The sequence below is a fragment of the Bombina bombina genome, chromosome 1, assembly GCF_027579735.1.
Source record: "Bombina bombina isolate aBomBom1 chromosome 1, aBomBom1.pri, whole genome shotgun sequence".
Lineage (NCBI taxonomy): Eukaryota > Metazoa > Chordata > Amphibia > Anura > Bombinatoridae > Bombina > Bombina bombina.
Genome location: NC_069499.1, coordinates 949066572 through 949088024, shown reverse-complemented (window position 1 = coordinate 949088024; position 21453 = coordinate 949066572). Strand labels below are relative to the sequence as shown.

Genomic DNA, 21453 nt, shown 5'->3' with positions numbered 1-21453 from the left:
TTATATATATATATATATATATATATATACACATACATATATATATATTTATATACATTTTTATTTAAATCGGCATGAGAATGAGGCTCTCATTGGAGCCTATGGAAGCACACTCTCGTGACTGCTAAGTTTCCATACAATGACAACGCGAGGACATGTTTGCTTCGCACCTAACTTGTAATACCAGCGCATATTTGAGTGCACTGGTATTATAAAGTAGAGCGCAAATATCGCTTTTGTGAAAGCGATATTTTGCACTCCACTTGTAATCTGGCCTATTAGGTGATATCTAGACAAGTGTTTCTCAACCCCAATGCTGAAGTACCATGACAGGTCATATTTAAAGAAATACCCTAAATGAGCACAGAAACCAGGGATAGGTGCAGACAAAGGCTGCGGTGGACATTTTCCAAAGTACAGACCTTAGTGAAGGACAACAAGGTACATTTGAAATTAAAAACATTATTTTATAGTGCTTGGTGTTATTATACCGATGCAGATACCACTGATCCTATAACCAGCCCTCCTCTGGCTAAACCCATGAGCCAGTGTCACTTTTGTGTCTTTGTATAGTGCTTGGTGTTATTATACTGATGCAGATACCACTGACCCTATAACCAGCCCTCCTCTGGCTAAACCCATGTGCCAGTGTCACTGCTGTGTCATTATATAGTGCTGGGTGTTATTATACTGATGGAGATATCACTGATCCTATAACCAGCCCTCCTCTGGCTATACCCATGAGCCAGTGTCACTGCTGTGTCATTATATAGTGCTGGGTGTTATTATACTGATGCAGGTACCACTGATCCTATAACTAGCCCTCCTCTGGCTATACCCATGTGCCAGTGTCACTACTGTGTAATTATATAGTGCTGGGTGTTATTATACTGATGCAGATACCACTGACCCTATGACCAGCCCTTGTCTGGCTATACGCATGTACCAGTGTCACTACTGTGTCTTTGTATAGACCTGGGTGTTATTATACTGATGCAGATATCACTGATCCTATAACCAGCCCTCCTCTGGCTATACCCATGAGCCAGTGTCACTGCTGTGTCATTATATAGTGCTGGGTGTTATTATACTGATGCAGGTACCACTGACCCTATGACCAGCCCTTGTCTGGCTATACGCATGTACCAGTGTCACTACTGTGTCTTTGTATAGACCTGGGTGTTATTATACAGATGTAGATACACATCCAGTATTTCTCTCAGGCTTTATATATTTATTCCATAACTTATCACCCAATATCGCTAGCAGTCTCTTGACAAGCCACTAACTTTATTCACACTACATATTTTTTTTTCTATTATTTAATCAGAAAGAAAAGATATACTAAGGTTGTGGCCGACACTGCAAGGGCTAGTCACGGACACCAGTGTCCATGTACGGACACCTTGCCTATCCCTGACAGAAACCCGTCTTTGAAATAAATCCCCTATACAGGTTTTTATAGCCAGTTGATCAATGTGGTAATAGTGATCACCTGGTGTGTATAAATGTGCATTTATTTGAGAAGAGGCTCATGGGAGTCCCTAAATTCACATCAAAGTTATATAGATATTTCTTCTTCTTTTCACAACAAAGTTTACAAAAAAGAAATATACACTATGTTTTACAATGTTTATAAAAAAGTTTTAATAAAAGTAATTTTTTCCTCACATTTTGTTATTGATTTTTTACTCAGTAGAGGTTCTTTCATTGGGACGATAGGGGCAGCGCCCCTCCATGAAAATTTGGGGCAAAAAATAAAATACCATTGATTTTAAACAATACAATTGTAAAGCAGGAAAATATATTTATATATATATTTTAAGAGTTAGGTAAGGGAGGTAGGGGGTGAGGGTTAGTTTCAATCAAATTTAAACATAAAATTTAAAAAGCTCCTAATAAAAGAACATTTTAAATCAGAACAGAATCTAACAGAACAGAATATAGGGAGTTTTTAACATCTGCTCTGATTCAGAGCGTTTCAAGCAAGCTTAGTCTGTCCCTATTGGACGTTTGTCAAGTGACCAATTCAGTTTACACACAGGCATCCTAAGTAGAGACGGACTAAAAACAAACAAACAAAGGGCTCATTTCTTATTTGCTAGCTGCAGGGGTCAGGTGACTTGAATTGATAGCAAGCACGTAGGAACATTCATTCTCCCTCCAGCTCTGTTTTAATCATAACTTGCGAGGTAATCGTTAGCGTCTTGCTTGAAGTTGCTTTACACTAATGGGGCTCATAAATCCTTTGAGGTCAGCACTCAGCAGCTGCCAGCTTCTCTGTTTGTGCTGTGGTAATCCCCATAATGTGCCCATGTGTTCCTCCATATAATTGGCATGTTATCACAGTAGTTTAGTTTGATATTTTGTCAGATTTGCAGTACCTTTCTATTGTGTGTAGTGTACTAGTGTGCTCTGTATCAGTATACATGTACTCAGTATCTGCACAGTGTGCTCTGTATCAGTATACATGTACTCAGCATTTGCACAGTGTGCTCTGTTTGAGTATACATGTACTCAGCATATGCACAGTGTGCTCTGTATCAGTATATATGTACTCAGCATCTGCACAGTGTGCTCTGTATCAGTATACATGTACTCAGCATCGGCACAGTGTGCTCTGTATCAGAATACATGTACAGTACTCAGCATCTGAACAGTGTGCTCTGTATCAGTATACATGTACTCAGCATCTGCACAGTGTGCTCTGTATCAGTATACATGTACTCAGCATCTGCACAGTGCGCTCATTATCCATATACATGTACTTAGCATCTGCACAGTGTGCTCTGTATTAGTATACATGTACTCAGCATCTGCACAGTGTGCTCATTATCAATATAAATGTACTCAGCATATGCACAGTGTGCTCTGTATCAGTATACATGTACTCAGCATCTGCACAGTGTGCTCTGTACCAGTATACATGTACTCAGCATCTGCACAGTGTACTCTGTATCAGTATACATGTACTCAGCATCGGCACAGTGTGCTCTGTATCAGTATACATGTACTCAGCATCTGCACAGTGTACTCTGTAGCAGTATACATGTACTCAGCATCTGCACAGTGTGCTCTGTATCAGTATACATGTACTCAGCATATGCACAGTGTGCTCTGTATCAGTATACATGTACTCAGCATCTGCACAGTGTGCTCTGTATCAGTATACATGTACAGTACTCAGCATCTGCACAGTGTGCTCTGTATCAGTATACCTGTACAGTACTCAGCATCTGCACAGTGTGCTCTCTATCAATATACATGTACTCAGCATCTGCACAGTGTGCTCATTATCAGTATACATGTACTCAGCATCTGCACAGTGTGCTCATTATCAGTATACATGTACTCAGCATCTGCACAGTGTGCTCATTATTAGTATACATGTACTCAGCATCTACACAGTGTGCTCATTATCAGTATACATGTACTCAGCATCTGCACAGTGTGCTCATTATTAGTATACATGTACTCAGCATCTACACAGTGTGCTCATTATCAGTATACATGTACTCAGCATCTGCACAGTGTGGTCATTATCAGTATACATGTACTCAGCATCTGCACAGTGTGCTCTGTATCAGTATACATGTACTCAGCATCTGCACAATGTGCTCTGTTTGAGTATACATGTACTCAGCATATGCACAGTGTGCTCTGTATCAGTATACATGTACTCAGCATCTACACAGTGTGCTCTGTATCAGTAAGCATACATGTACTCAGCATATGCACAGTGTGCTCTGTATCAGTATACATGTACAGTACTCAGAATCTGCACAGTGTGCTCTGTATCAGTATACATGTACTCAGCATCTGCACAGTGTGCTCTGTATCAGTATACTTGTACAGTACTCAGCATCTGCACAGTGTGCTCTCTATCAATATACATGTACTCAGCATCTGCACAGTGTGCTCATTATCAGTATACATGTACAAATGAAATTACCTGTGTTGGAACTAATTACAGCCGTAGGCCTCGGTGCAGGTAAAAATCAACTTTATTTTCAGTAGATTTACATTCACAGGGTGAAACAGACTCAGGGGTACACTGAAAACAAACGTCCGACGCGTTTCCTGCCCGGAGGCACTTCGTCACGGACTTACATAGTCAAAACACAAACAGCTTAAAAAAGGCTTACTTGTTTACGTAACGAAATTAGCACCTGTTCATTATAGTTAAAGGGACAATTGCTACCCGTCTATGGAAGCAGGCTACTGCTGGGTTTTGAAAAAACCCTTTAAGGCCGTTCAGCAAGGATAGCATTGTATCTAAGGTGCCATATGTGTATGAATCTTGTATCAATATTAGTAACACAAAAGATACAATGTAAACGCTGATAAATAATAGGATGTTGAAATAGCCTTTCCAAAGAAAGTAGCAAAATAGTACAGAAGTTGCTCTATGAACAATTCATATGAACAAATGCTAAAGGAACAAAGGATTATATTCAAGCTGCAAATTTAAAAGAATAACAATATTGTTAATTCAATGTACAGCGGACTCACAGAAGATTCAAAGTGAGACATTTTTACAAGTCTCATACAAAAGTTTAAAATGTTGAAGAATTTACATTAGAACTGTCTGTGTTAAAAAGTTAATTAATTTGACATTAAGGGAGAATTTGAAAGCCTATACAGTCATTCATTTATCCAGCTTGGCTTAATATGTTAAGTTAAGTTACAAAATGTGTTGAATAAACTAACGAATATTCTGTGTAAATAGTGGAACAAACTGAAGTGATTCATGGAAGTGTGATGTAAAATTTAGAAAATTAAAATTACAATTGAAATTAAAATTAAAACAAAACTCACAATGTGATATTTTTAAATTTACTGAGGTGAAATACCCTAGTAAGGATCATATCTGAGGTTTATCGCATTAATTAAAATTCTGTATTAAATGACAAATAAGATCCAATACTATGTGGAATAACTAATATAATAATATTGACAAATTCTATGTCAAAAATGAGTGAAAAGACCATAAATTAAGTCTGAATAGTGAAATACTGTATGAATACAAATAAATGTGAACATCAAACTAACCAGTCTTATATTATACTGTCTACATGTGAGCAAAATTGTGCTAATAATAGTGATGTCACTTATGTCTATATAGACGATAAAATAGTGTGAAAACTTAAAATACAGCTAAAGCTGGATCTGGGACTTAACAAAACCAAATATGCTAATACTTAAGCTGGGGAGCACTCTGGAGGGACATGAGTAAAAATTACTATATGTATAGAGCAACTATGTTCATTACCATGACAGGTTATAGAGAAAATTTATATATATGTATATAGCTATTGAAGAGAATTCAGTCCACAAAGTATCTCAGGTCAGTGATCTTATTAATACCATTTGGGGTGCCGGTCATTAGATTAAATATCCAAAAGGCCTCTTTCCTATTCAGCTTGGCCGTTCTATCCCCACCTCTAATATCATAAGGGGCGTGGTCTATACCTTGGAAGCTAAACATAGTGCTTAGGTTAATGTCATTAATGGGAATACCTAAAGATATGAAATGTTCAACAAAATGCTTAGCTACTGGAGTGGAAGGGGGATCATGTTTAATGGAGAGCAGATGCTCCCGAACCCTATCCTTAAGGAGCCTAGTTGTCCTGCCTACATACTGTTTACAGCAGATCTTACAGTTAATTAAATAGACCACAAATCTAGAATTACAGTTTAGTCTAAATCTGATGTCAAAACATTTACCAGTGGTCTTAGATTTAAATTCTCTGCCGGGGATCACAAACTCACAACTCTTACAGGGAATCTTTCTACATCTAAAGAATCCCATTTCCGGCTGTAACCAAGAGTTGTTACTTTTGGTTGAAAAGTCTCTGATTAGGTGATTTCCAATGGTTGTAGCTTTTCTGCTCACTAGCCTAATGCACTGGTTTTGTAATGAATCTTGTAACAAGACATCTCTGTCTAAGACAGGAAGGTATTTCCTTATAATACTATTAATACAGCTAAATTGTCTGCTGTAGCAAGTTGAAAAAGTTATAGGTGATTTAGAGCTTTTCTTATTATTACTATTATTACAATGGTGTCTAATTTTGGGAGTGTCTTTAAGCAGCACATCTCTATGCATAAATTCAACTTCTTTACTGACTTTTTCCAAGGTACTAATGTCATAGCCCCTAATATAAAGACGCTGAGTAAGAGACTGAGCTTGTTCGATATATGTGTGAATGTTGCTGCAGTTGCGTCTAAGGCTCATATATTCCCCTTTTGGAATGGCCATTTTAAGGTGTGCTGGGTGATGTGAGTCTGCTCGTAAGATTGTATTACCTGATGTTGGTTTTCTAAACGTAGAGGTAATGATCGAATGTGACAGTCTATCCCACTTTAATGTAATGTCCAGAAATGGTATAGTTTCTTTTGATGCTGTGTAAGTGAATCCCAGATTGAGATTATTGTCATTTAAATATTCCACAAATGCAGATATGGAATTAATGTCACCCTTCCATAATATAACCAAGTCATCGATAAATCTTCTGTAGAACCCTATCTGTGACTTGAAGGTATTATTATCTTGGAATATCTTCTGGAATTCAAAATGTGTTAGGTAGAGATTTGTATATGATGGTGCAAACTTTGCACCCATAGCGGTGCCCTGGTTCTGTACGTAATGAGTACCTTCAAACGTAAAGTTGTTATGATTCAAAAGAAATTTTGCACCATCACATACAAATCTGATAAACTTATCATCATATGTGGTATACATCTCAAGCATAGCTTGCAAAGCTTCTATACCCTTATTGTGTGGTATACAAGAGTATAATGAATTAACATCAATGGTAAGTAGAGTATCATTCTTATCAACATGCACAGAATTTAACAGCCTTAACAAATGCTTGGTGTCACAAAGATATGCTGGAGTTATCTGAACAATAGGTTGTAAGACTGCATCGATGAAGGACCCAAGTTGACCCAAGTTTTTCCCCTAGGGATCCCACCCCAGAAATAATGGGGCGCCCAGGGGGATGTTCCCTATTTTAGTGTATTTTAGGTAAATGTCTAAACACAGGTGTATTCGGAAACTGGGTTTTAAGAGAGTCTGCTTTCAATTTAGTGATGACACCTTCCTGAACATAATGATGAAGAAAATCATTAAGTTCCATAATAAACTTCCTTGTAGGATTAAATGTCAATTTACGATAGGTGGTGTCATCACTAAGTTGTCTAAGGGCCTCACAAGTATACTGTGCCCTATCCTGTATCACTATACAACCACCCTTGTCTGAGCTTTGAATTATGAGATCACTGTTTTCTTGTAATTTTTTTAAAATCTCTTTCTTAGATAGGTTGTTACTTTTCCCATATTTCAGACTAGTACTGGTGTTAGTTTCTCTAGCTAATGCATGGAGATCCTTTTCAACCAAACTTTGGAAGACCTCTATAAAGTCCCCCCTCATTTGTATGGGATAGAAAATGTTTATTCGCATTAGTGGTGATGGTGGGAATGCACAAATTCTGTGTATTGGATCGTGCACTCTCCCTTTCGAGTGATAGTAAATTAACAATTTCACATTGATCATCAAAATTGAAACCATCACTATCAGTATTAGTAATGACTAGACTTGAGTTTATATTGTTTGTGGCTTCTCCTTCAGTATCATCTGTCATTGGTGAACCAATGACTGGTTCTTGTGCAGAGTTCCTATCTGCCAAAGCAAAGTGTCTCTTTAACGTAAGCTTTCTGGTAAATCTATTTAGATCTACTAGTGTCCTAAAGAGATTAAAGTCTCTGCTTGGCGCAAACCCCAAGCCTTTAGAAAGGACAGTCAATTCATCCTTATTTAATTGTGTACTTGACAAGTTCACCACATTAAGGTCTTCATGATGGTGGTCATTTTGATGATAATTTTCACTCTTGTTTATTGTTTCCTTGATCCCCGACCTCTTCCTCTTAAAGGTCTCCTGCTTGGGTACCTTGCCGGAGTGGCCATGCCAGCCTCGGTGGGTAAATCGTTTTTTGCAGAGACATTGGTCGAGCCACTAGTGTGACTAGTTGATGTGATCTCTTCTATGGATCTGTGCAAGGATCCCTTCTTAGGTTTGACTGTTGGTTCATTAATATGGGTCTGATCTCTATCTTCAATAGGAGTAGAGGCTCATGGACTCTCATCACTAACATCCGTTTCAAAGCTAGAAAACGTAACTCTTTTATCAGCAGCTTTTCTCTTGTTATTATTGTTATTCCTCCTGCTTTGTCTGCTTGCAGTCCAGTTGTAGACAGTGTTAAGCTCATAGTCCTTGCAATATCAATGGTATTTCTTTAATTTATTCTCTGTTAATTCATCGTCAAGTTTCTTCAAAGTCGTCTCCAATTGTGCTGAATAATCTTTATATTTTGAATCATTGATGAAAGATTCACAAGTGGATTTAATGTCAGTTAGTTCTTGACTAGTTTTGGTATATTCTAGTTCCTTGTCTTTAAGTAGCTGTTTCATTAGTGTGAGTGAACACTGACTCAAAGTGTTGTTCCATTCGGTCATGAAATCCAAGCGCTGTGAGGCATACGCTGGATATTTCTTCATCCTCAAGCCTCTGGGTATTTTACCCTCATTGATATACAATTTTAAGAACTCAATGTCCCACCAAAGTTTGAGCTCCTTGATTTCCTTTTTCTCCCTTGTTACAAAGACAGAACAAATGTCCTCTGGAGTCTCATCACCTGAACTGACACCCTGTAATAGTGAATTGAATTTAGCCCTGCAGCTGGAGTGAATAGCTTCCGCCATCTTGGTCCTGCAGTTCAGCTAGGAGTTAATTGAGACACACTTATCTCAATATAGGCAAAAATAACACACTTAGGCCTAGATTTGGAGTTCGGCGGTAGATGGGTTGCTAACGCCACGCGTGTTTTATGTCTAACGCACGGCATTGTTTGACTCCGGTATTTAGAGTTTAAAACAGACCATCTAACGATGCTCCTAACGCGTGTATGTCACACGCGTAATACTGCCCTCGTAAGACAGTCTCCCATAGAGATCAATGGGAAAGGAAAAAAATAGCTTTTTTCACCTAACACTCGATCTCGCGAGAATACGCACAGCTCGGTCATATGACGCATACCACATCATGCACAAAAATAACACGCCGCAAATGTCACAACAACAATCAATCAACAAAGCACACAAGCATTACACATTCACAAACGGGGGGATTTGAAATAAAATTTAATACGGGGAATACGCATATACTTTAAGATGCGGAAAATCGCAAAATAACAACAAGGAATAAAATATATATACATACACTAGAAAAATAATCGCATTCAATATAACTATATATTAGGACAAACATACATATACAACACTTCACTAAGAACACACCATCGCAAATTCACATTTAAAAAGAATACTATTGGACAATGTTAGAGAAAACGACCACTATGACATCATCGCATTCTACACATTCCACAAATACTAACTCAAAATGAGCATGCGCAAATTCACACACCTAATACACATTGCACTAATATTAATTGCTAATAAAGCACACCTGAACACTAATTACAAGGGAAATTGGTACATCATTAAACATTTACACAGGGTATATAAGCACCAAGTGAAAAGATAAAATGGTAATAAGGGAGGCGCTCAAAGCCAAAGGTATCAACACTAAAACAAATTTAATAAAAACATATAAATGAACAGTGATACAAATATAAAGGGACGTCTCCCCAAAATGAATTACGCTAATATCCTAAAAAGTTTAAAATGACTGATAAAACTTTCTCAGGTCTAAAAAACAAACAATGATAATCAGCAGTTCTTATGTGGTTGTTGTGATTAAGGCAAAAGTTAATGTCTTTTCTCCATATAGAACCAAATCAATAGTCAATGTTCCGTTATTGAAAATACCACCAAGCTGCCTAATAGAGTAAGCACCACACAAGCAGGGCTTCTTTGACTGTGTTGCTGTTGGGTCTTTGGAGATTGGAGGTTTAATATTAGAGAGTTGGTGAATTATTGTGAGTGAGTTAGTGTTAGCGTGAGAGAGTCAGTTGTTAGTGTTATCGTGAGTGAGTTAGTGGGAGTTAGTGGGAGTGGGAGAGAGTCTGTTAGTGGGAGCGTGAGTGAGTTAGTGGGAGTTGTTAGTGAGAGTTGTTAGTGGGAGCGTAAGTTACTGGTAGTTAGTGAGAGTTAGTGGGAGTGTTTGTTAGTGAGAATTAGTAGTAGTGTGTTAGTGAGAATTAGTAGTAGTGTGAGTTAGCGAGCGAGTGATTTTTCTGTACACTTAACACATTTACACGCAAACACATTCAATACATACATACACTTATCAATAACACTACATACACTCCATACCCCCTACCCCCTCATACTACACTCCATACCCCATTCCCTGTAGTCCCATTCCCTTTCATCCCATTTACTCTTATCCCATACCCCATACCCATCCCATACCTATCCCCTAGTCCCCTAGTTACATTTAGTTTACATATCCTCCTTTTAGTCTTCTTCTTCTTTTGGTTTATTTAAATATTCCTTACCCTCTTTGTTTTTTTACATCCCTCTCACACTTTCAGCACTTTTTTTGTCTTTTTAGTTCTTTATTTTGACCCCCTTTCATTTCATCACACTCACTTTTTGTTTGATTATTTGGGGTTTAGTTTAGGGAACAGATGGAGGCCAGACAGGGGAGAGGTAGAGGGGGGAGGAGAGGGAGGGGGAGAGGAACAGAGCAGGAAGGGGGGCAGGAAGGGGGGCAGGAAGCGGGGGTGGAAGCGGTGGGTGGACCCAGCCACTTGGTTCAAGATGAACAAGTGGCTGGGCCCAGTGGCGGACAGAGTAGGGCTTCACAGTCCGGGAAACAGAGGGCATCGTCACAGGGGAAGGCCAAGGCGACTAGGGAGGCGGGGTTTTCGATGGAGGAGAAGGAGGCCCTCATAGAGGCCTATATGGCCAGGTATAGGAGGCTGCAGCACCAGAAGACTACCCCGACTGACAAGAGGAGGCTCTGGAATGAGATAAGAAATGCAGTCAATGCAGTGGGTGGCCGGAACAGAGATCTTGATTCGATAAAACATCGCTACCGGGACTGTAAGATGGATCTCAAGAAAAAGTTAAGTCTGGAGGCCCGACATGCCGCAGGAACCGGTGGCGGACCTGCCCTGGAAATAGAGTACTGCCGATGGGAGGAAATGTTGCGGCCCAGCATGTCCGAGGTGGAAATAGTCGGTATCGGAGGAATTGATACCGGGAACCTGCCACTCTCATCTGACGGTAAGCTCATTGAACAATAATTTCACATACAAATGTATTTCAAGGGACACTATACGCAAACATTTACTTTCATGATTGAGGTAGCGAATACAATTTGTCAAAACATTCAAATGTACTTATATTACCTAATTTGAATCATTCTTGAGATATATTTTAATGAAGAAATAGCCCTGCACACGGTGAAACAATCACAGGAGGCAGCTATATTCAGCTAACAATCAGCATCTTATAAGCATATTTAGATATGCTTTTCAGCAAAGAATATCCAGAGAATGAAGCTAATTAGATAAGAAAAGTACATTAGAAAGTTGATAATAAATGTATGCTTCTAAATCATGAAAGATAAAACATTGGGTTTCATGTCCCTTTAAGGATCAGATTAATGCTATAACGTTGTTTACACGCATTCAATTACTTTGCGGTTACATCACTATCTAGGCTATAGGTTAGGTGTGCATTTAAACAGACTGAAAACAAACGCGAAAAAAATCAGATTGACCAGATATATCACAAACACGGTTTTGAAAAAGCGGAAATCGTATTGATTGTTTGTTAGATTTCAAAGTGGATTAATGATTCTGCATTTGTAATTGTATCGTAAGCTAAGTCATTTAAAGCTTGATTTGCAAATATGCTAATATATACATTTTTATTTTATTTTATTTTTTTTAATATACAGAGTCTGGGGAGGAGGCAGCACAAGAAACACAGCCTCATCTATCTCCCCGGGATGAGAGTGGTGGGGAGGAATTTCCACTTCGGAGGGAAGAGGCCCCCTATGACGAAGAGCGCATGGAAGCTGATGAAGAGGCCCCGGAAGCAGAGGAGGAGAACGCAGAACCAGAGGACCCTCAAGGACCCGCACCCCACCATGCACGGGCACCCCGCCGTGCACGCGTACCCCGCCAAGCACAACAAGAGGAAATAGCGGAGGTGCGGGTTCTACTGGACTACATAGACCAGATGCGTAACTCCCGGATACAAAATATCGAAGGCCGCACTCGAATACTTGATGGACAAAATCAAATAATTGAAGGACAAAACCAAATAATAAACATACTCAATAGAATCGAACAAGGCCAAAACAGAATCTTTCATCTGCACCAAGAGATGTTCAATTTTTTCCGGGAGGCGCATGCTGGTCTACCTCCTGGTCCGCCTCCTGCTGCTGGGCCTCTTGCTGCTGGGCCTCCTGCTGCTGGGCCTCTTGCTGCTGGGCCTCCTGCTGCTGGGCCTCCTCCTGCCGGCCCATCTCCTCCTGCCGGGCCATCTACTCCTGCCGGGCCATCTACTCCTGCCGGGCCATCTACTCCTCTTCAGCCATCTCATCCTCTTCAGCCATCTCCTCCTCTTCAGCCAGCTTCTCCTCTTCAGCCAGCTTCTCCTCTTCAGCCATCTTCTCCTCCTCAGCCATCTTCTCCTCCTCAGCCATCTTCTCCTCCTCACCTTGGTCGTCCCAGTACTCTTCCTTCCACTCTTCCCACAACCTCTCCAAGGAGAACTCTTCAGAGTCGGCAGTTGCCCCTCCCAGAGCCTCAGCCCCGTGGGAAGAGGGGAAGGAAGAGGAAGTAAGTATTTATTTTCATCTTTAATTTTTATTTTATTTTATGTGTAATGGATAGGTATGTGATGATGTGGTTTTCATACACTTGTGGACCACACTCTGTATATAAGCTACTTCTATGGGACCGGGTCCATGGAGGAAGATTGTTTGCAGAGTGTGGGTTATAAGTGTGTGAAAACCACATCATCACATACCTATCCTTGTTCATGATATTGATTGGTTTCTGTGATGTGATGTCCAAACTGTTTCCCGAATCGCAAACAAAATTACCATTACAATTATCCATGATGGCATATTACTGTTTGAATGCCAATAACACAGCTTAAAGGGACAGTCAGAAAATTATTGATTACAAAGAAAACACTGTATTACGCATTATCAAGTTGGAAACAACAAAACATGGAGAAATACGTGTGACTTATGTGCTTAACCTTGTATCTATGCCTAGGAAAAATGACCACTTATTTGTTGTTCTGACATAACAACCTTTTAGATATCAATGATCAATACATGGTAAATAATAGGCTGTATGAGCACAAGGTTTTACATATACAAATGCTATCCAAATGCCCTCTAGTGGTCAAATTGTATAATGATTACATGCACTCTTCAAGCTCCAAGAAATGAGCACACGAACCTCATAGGTTTAGCTAGCAAATTTAAATAAACAAAGACAAATGATTAATTGGTGAGAAACCTTTGATATCATTGATATTACAAAATTGACTTTTATAATAATGCAAAACATTATTTGTTTTCTAAACTGTCCCTTTAACAAAATTACATATGCTAACACATATTTGAAGCTTGTTGGTATATCTACATGTACTTGGTCAAAAATTAAATATTGAAATCAGATTTATATTGACGTGTTAAATAAAGTATATTTTCTTAAAGAGACATTATTGTGTTATTTTTTTTTAAGAAAGACATTTGTTTGAACAATGAATATGGTTTAAAGTCCTTTTAGGAGTGGGGGGTGAAAATATGCTAACAATAATATATTTGAAGATTAAACAATGTGTAACTCATACATGATACAAAAATCAACATTTGCATTAAAGGGACAGTATACTATATTTTTAACAGAACTGTATGTAATAGACACTACTACAAACAACAAGATTAACATATACTGATATCAATATTACAAAGCTTCAAACACTTTCAAAGAAAATCGGGTTATCTCTATTGAAAATATAGATGAACCCCCATTACAACCGTAAAACAAGACAATACACCATCATTAACTTATGAAAAGACCCTTTACACAAATAGGAGAAAGCTGGAGATGGTACTCACATGAAACTTAGAGGCTTGGCGAGGAGTCTGATAATTAATTACATTTTCTTTGAACAGAAGCAAAATGAAACGTGGATTTGTTAAACAATGGACTATCTAACTAGAGACAAAATAAAAAATTTTGATTTATAATGTGAGTGTCTAATGAACCTTTAATAAAATTTACAACGAAATTACATTTAGAAGAAGTCGGCATCATATATTTAGCATATGATAAAGCTAAATGCATATTGATTACTTTATTCTAACACAATAGCGCATATTTATTAATTAGATATCTTTAACATTAAAAACAACAGTCATTTTTCTGAAAAAGGAACATATTGTTGACAAACATATTAAACAACATGGACTATAGAGATTTGCACTTGCCTCGAAATATCATATGCATGAAAACATTTTGCTTTCGTTTGTTTATTCAACCAGACATCCATCAAAAGAGAATGTGGTGGTCTTGATCAGCTACGGGTCAACAATGTAACATGATGCAAATAATACATATTCTCAAGGTTTTTAAAATTGGCTGCAGTCACAAACGTGTTTAACGTGCACAAACAAATATTGCGGGACTACGTAATCCAATCATACGTTTTTTTACCTTTGCATGTGACGTCTTAACATGGCGCTTCCTTGATCACGTAAGAACGCCATCCAATAATAGGCACATTCTTGATCACGTAAGAACGCCAAAAAAGGCGCATCCTTGATCGCGTAAAAACGCCATCCAATAAAAGGAACATTCTTGATCACGTAAGAACGCCCCAAAAAAAAAGGCGCATCCTTGATCGCGTAAAAACGCCATCCAATAAAAGGAACATTCTTGATCACGTAAGAACGTCAGTCAATACAAGGAATCATTGGACAGCCTGGCAGGTGACGTTTTGAGGAACATGGCGCATCCGAGATAGCTGAAAAACCGCAGCCAATACAAGGACTCAGTTGACAGCTTGGCATATCACTAAAAAACATATTTATATTTTAGGAACTAGTATGTGTCTAGATTGCTATCTAGGAATGTCACCAAATCATGAATCATCTTTTCGGACTTGACTGTCCCTTGAACTATAGCTATGGTGTATATCTTTAACATTTAAAAGATACACATGAGAAATACATATGCCATTGATGTTTTAAGATATGTTTTGATTGTTTTGGAATAACAATAATGATACATGGATTGATTAAACGTGTCATTTATTCAAGTTTAAATATGGTCAGCCTACCTATAGCCATATATGGGAGGAGAATTATTTTGTTAACATATTTTTAAACAAATATTCATCATCTAAAATATTTGCATTACACACAGAGATTTATTTGGTTACACTTTTAAAATAAGATAGAATAGAAAATGAAATACATGTGCTGTCAACATTACAATAAGATTGTTTATTAATAAGATTATATGTCCTTGTTCATGTAAAAAGGACAAAAACGCTTTAGAAATGGAAATACATTCATTAACAATTGTGCTCACCATCCCTTAAAGGGACATTATTTTGTTTTTAAAAAGCGAATACACATAGACAATACTATTTCAATAAAATGAACCCTTTACAGGGATTATATCATTGTATCAATCCTCAGATCATTTGTTAAAGGTGCATCAATTCATGCAAAGTTTCTAAATACACACATGGACGTGAAAATTGAAATATACATATATACACAAATAACAATCTATATATACATATATAAAACAATTACTATGCTAATCATAATCATGCAATGATAAAGCTAAGAGAAAAATATATAAAGACAAATAATAAGATTACATTGGAGATGTTAATCTTAAAGTCATTTACAATTGTCTTACATATATGATTTTTAATATAAAAATATTTTTGGTAGGTCCCTTTAAGGATCAACAAGATAAACTAGAGCTTTAAAAAAATAACATGAAGAATGAGGACAAAGAATCGTGCAATTACATGTCTTTTATTAGTATGTAAGAAAACATCAACAACGTTTAGAAATTATCTTGTAAAAATAAGGAATATTTGAGCCATATGACAAGGTAACAGAGTGCATCACAGTCCATGAAGAGAGTTGCCAAGGGCCACCATAGCCCCATTGGAGACATATGACAAGGTAAAAGAGTGCATCACAGTCCATGAAGAGAGTTGCCAAGGGCCACCATAGCCCCATTGGAGACATATGACAAGGTAACACAGTGCATCACAGTCCATGAAGAGAGTTGCCAAGGGCCACCATAGCCCCATTGGAGACATATGACAAGGTAACACAGTGCATCACAGTCCATGAAGAGAGTTGCCAAGGGCCACCATAGCCCCATTGGAGACATATGACAAGGTAACACAGTGCATCACAGTCCATGAAGAGAGTTGCCAAGGGCCACCATAGCCCCATTGGAGACATATGACAAGGTAAAAGAGTGCATCACAGTCCATGAAGAGAGTTGCCAAGGGCCACCATAGCCCCAATTGGAGACATATGACAAGGTAAAAGAGTGCATCACAGTCCATGAAGAGAGTTGCCAAGGGCCACCATAGCCCCATTGGAGACATATGACAAGGTAACACAGTGCATCACAGTCCATGAAGAGAGTTGCCAAAGGCCACCATAGCCCCATTGGAGACATATGACAAGGTAACACAGTGCATCACAGTTCATGAAGAGAGTTGCCAAGGGCCACCATAGCCCCATTGGAGACATATGACAAGGTAAAAGAGTGCATCACAGTCCATGAAGAGAGTTGCCAAGGGCCACCATAGCCCCATTGGAGACATATGACAAGGTAAAAGAGTGCATCACAGTCCATGAAGAGAGTTGCCAAGGGCCACCATAGCCCCATTGGAGACATATGACAAGGTAAAAGAGTGCATCACAGTCCATGAAGAGAGTTGCCAAGGGCCACCATAGCCCCATTGGAGACATATGACAAGGTAACACAGTGCATCACAGTCCATGAAGAGAGTTGCCAAGGGCCACCATAGCCCCATTGGAGACATATGACAAGGTAACACAGTGCATCACAGTCCATGAAGAGAGTTGCCAAGGGCCACCATAGCCCCATTGGAGACATATGACAAGGTAACACAGTGCATCACAGTCCATGAAGAGAGTTGCCAAGGGCCACCATAGCCCCATTGGAGACATATGACAAGGTAACACAGTGCATCACAGTCCATGAAGAGAGTTGCCAAGGGCCACCATAGCCCCATTGGAGACATATGACAAGGTAACACAGTGCATCACAGTCCATGAAGAGAGTTGCCAAGGGCCACCATAGCCCCATTGGAGACATATGACAAGGTAACACAGTGCATCACAGTCCATGAAGAGAGTTGCCAAGGGCCACCATAGCCCCATTGGAGACATATGACAAGGTAAAAGAGTGCATCACAGTCCATGAAGAGAGTTGCCAAGGGCCACCATAGCCCCATTGGAGACATATGACAAGGTAAAAGAGTGCATCACAGTCCATGAAGAGAGTTGCCAAGGGCCACCATAGCCCCATTGGAGACATATGACAAGGTAACACAGTGCATCACAGTCCATGAAGAGAGTTGCCAAGGGCCACCATAGCCCCATTGGAGACATATGACAAGGTAACACAGTGCATCACAGTCCATGAAGAGAGTTGCCAAAGGCCACCATAGCCCCATTGGAGACATATGACAAGGTAACACAGTGCATCACAGTCCATGAAGAGAGTTGCCAAGGGCCACCATAGCCCCATTGGAGACATATGACAAGGTAAAAGAGTGCATCACAGTCCATGAAGAGAGTTGCCAAGGGCCACCATAGCCCCATTGGAGACATATGACAAGGTAAAAGAGTGCATCACAGTCCATGAAGAGAGTTGCCAAGGGCCACCATAGCCCCATTGGAGACATATGACAAGGTAAAAGAGTGCATCACAGTCCATGAAGAGAGTTGCCAAGGGCCACCATAGCCCCATTGGAGACATATGACAAGGTAACACAGTGCATCACAGTCCATGAAGAGAGTTGCCAAGGGCCACCATAGCCCCATTGGAGACATATGACAAGGTAACACAGTGCATCACAGTCCATGAAGAGAGTTGCCAAGGGCCACCATAGCCCCATTGGAGACATATGACAAAGTAACACAGTGCATCACAGTCCATGAAGAGAGTTGCCAAGGGCCACCATAGCCCCATTGGAGACATATGACAAGGTAAAAGAGTGCAACAGGCACAACAATAAACTTTTAAAAAGGCCAAATGGCAACAATAAAAAAAAACATCAACATGTGGACGGAGGATTCTTATCTGCCACCTTGGAGCATCTCCAGATCCTCCACTTACTGGTCATCCTCTTCATCGTCCTGTGCATGTCCAGCTCCAGATTCAGGCCTTGAACTTAATCGCATAATTTCACGCAGAGTCAAGTCCTGAACCCGGAGCTGGGCCTGCATGGTGTCGTTCATCCCTCTCAGGACAGCTGCGTTCCTCAACACGGCCTGCTCTACTCTTGCTATCCCTTCTAGCATGAGCCATGCTGAGTCACAGCCTAAAATAAAGAATAAATTAAATATTAAGGATAATTACACAACAGACGAAAAAAATAGAAAAGATACATTATCATCATAAAGACAAATCATTCTTTACATCAATTAGTTTAAATTTATTCTTTACACATGAATTATGTTATTCAGACAGACCGAAATCATTAAAGGGACAGTTTACTCAAACATGTTGTCCCCTTTAATTGGTTTTAGATGATCCACTTATACAGCTTGAGTGTATAAAATATTGTTAAAGGATTTACATTGTACTTACATTAGCAATTTAAATATTTTAATTATACTGTGGTAGGCACACCTATCCTTAAACATTTTGGCATTGAGGACAAGCTGTGTAAACATAGCAACCTGAAGAAATTACATTCCCACTGGGTTAGACAATAGATAATGTATAAACATTTGTACATTAATTGTTGGATCCAAGTAGTGGTGATTGGTATATGTAGTGATATCCAATTAAAGGGACACTGAACCTAAATATTTAATTGACTGATTCAGATAGAGCATGACATTACAAATATTTAAAAATTACACATATTCTTTAAATGTTTGAATTCTATAGCTAGATTTTGAATGCAAGAATGTCGGTTTTTAGGGCAGGTCATATTTGTTTATCAACTTTGTTTGTCCCTGCTGGTTGATGGATACATTCATCCAACAATAAAGAAATGATGTCCACAATTATTTTATTTTTTAAAATAATTATAGGCATTTCTTTGTTTCAATAAAGATATCAAGAGAATGAAGAATAATTCATAAGAGTAGTAAATTATACATTTGATTAACATTGCATGCTCTATTTGAATCACAATAGAAAATATTTTCCTTCAGTGTACCTTTAAGTATCTTATAATGTTGATTTTGAATGATACTTACAGCTGTGCCTGGGAAGGACAATCCGACACCCAGGACAATGAAGGTTGAGACAGGGGGGAGGGATGGGATTGGGTTGGGGAGGGATGGGATTGGCTTGGGGAGGGATGGGATTGGCTTGGGGAGGGATGAGCTGATGCTCCGGGGTAGGCCGTACAGCTGGGGAGTGGGGAGTTGGGGTCTGAGCAGCTGTACGGGCCATAATACGGGGAGAGCGGCGAAGGGGGTTGAATGGGCGTTTTTTGGGAGGGGCAGGAAATGATAAATGGGAAGGGCCGGCAGGGGTCTGGGCATGGGCAGGAGTCTGGGCATGGGCAGGGGTCTGGGCAGGGGTCTGGGTCTGGGCAGGGGTCTGGGCATGGGCAGGGGTCTGGGCATGGGGAGGGGTCTGTGACTGGTCAGGGGACTGGGCAGGGGCGGAAACCAGATGACCAGAAGTGGTGGATCCATCTGAAAATTTAATAAATATATATTAACATCTCATACATCATGAAATCAAATCAACGCATTTCAAAATGATTATGTTCTCAATATACTTAGAAGTGTGTTTGAATTTGTAAACAATTATGAAATGAGGATATGGTATGCATATAGGCACTCAGATGAATATCAATTACTGTCTGTACAATTATAACATTATTATTGTGTTTTGGCCTGGAATATGCATGTGACATAATGATGGCATGAATTATACATTTTTTAAAAATAAAAAAATTTCATGCTGCCTGATATAGAAAGGGGACAGTAGTGTATTTGAACAGACAAATAATATTCCTTTTTAAAGTGCAAAAGCTGTAGACTTTGAATGTCTTCAATGAAATGATTTCAAATAAAGCAACATGTTGGAAACATGATAGATATATTTCACATACCATTAGACTCCAAGGCAGCCTCTTCCTCCTCCGTCACATATGTTAAATTAATCTCTGTAAAACATAACATGTTGTGTACACGTTAAGAACAGATATTATAACATATGTTACTGTTGTTCAAAGACACACATCAATGTTGCATTAAAGATATACACACCCAAAGTTATGATTTACATCATTTTGATGGAGCATACAAATTACATTAGATTTGTTATTCTCAATGATTCATATTTTCGATGTATTGTTTGTATTAATTTACAAATCATAAAAGCATAGTACATAGAACATTTAAGATTTCTCATGTGTGTATCACTTGATGACTGTTGTCAAAAAAGAACATGGAAACAAACATATGCTATACATCTTCTGAATAACAAATGTGTAGACTAATAAAGTTTTAATTATTAATCTTTCAATATTAAAAGAAAATTAATATATAATCAGAAGAGAAAATTATATGTTTGTTTCAAATGTTATGCTTCATCAGAATCATGCTCATAATATTGATTACCAATACACATTCAATGACATATAAATGAGTCAATGGACTTACCAGGAGACCGCAAAGGCGGCTCTATGTCACTGCTGGATTCCTGTGGGCTCACCACACCAACTCTCTCTATGAATGATATAGATATATATTAGGAAACACATTTGGGATATCACTAAATCACATCTGTATCGAATTTTAAGATTAATCAACTTGAAAATGTGAAGAATAGAGCAGTCATTAAACCAGAAAATGCTTGATTGAATCAAGGGGATTCTGTTAAAAATGATGTATTGAACATATGTTTAATTTCAGACTATATTAGACATCAAACTCATCTCATACGATGCTATTGCATATCTAAATATACCCATTGATCAATGTTCTTAAAAGAATACACACAAACCACATTTTGAAGAGCAGCTGTTGACAAATCTAAACAAACACATGTGGCACATCGAGCCATTTGTGCAATGTACAGTAATCTTGTTTAGGACACAACACATATTTATCACAATACAAAACCAAATTGATTAGTACAAATATGTAATCATGGTGCTGTTAGAGTATGCTGATATCTATAAA

General features: G+C 38.7%; 1 protein-coding gene across 3 annotated transcripts in view; it reads left to right on the top strand.

The window, feature by feature from the left end:
- LOC128640550 (uncharacterized) overlaps nt 1-21453 on the top strand; it is a 127050-nt gene that overhangs the window by 75166 nt on the left and 30431 nt on the right. The gene's annotated exons all lie outside the window — the stretch shown is intronic.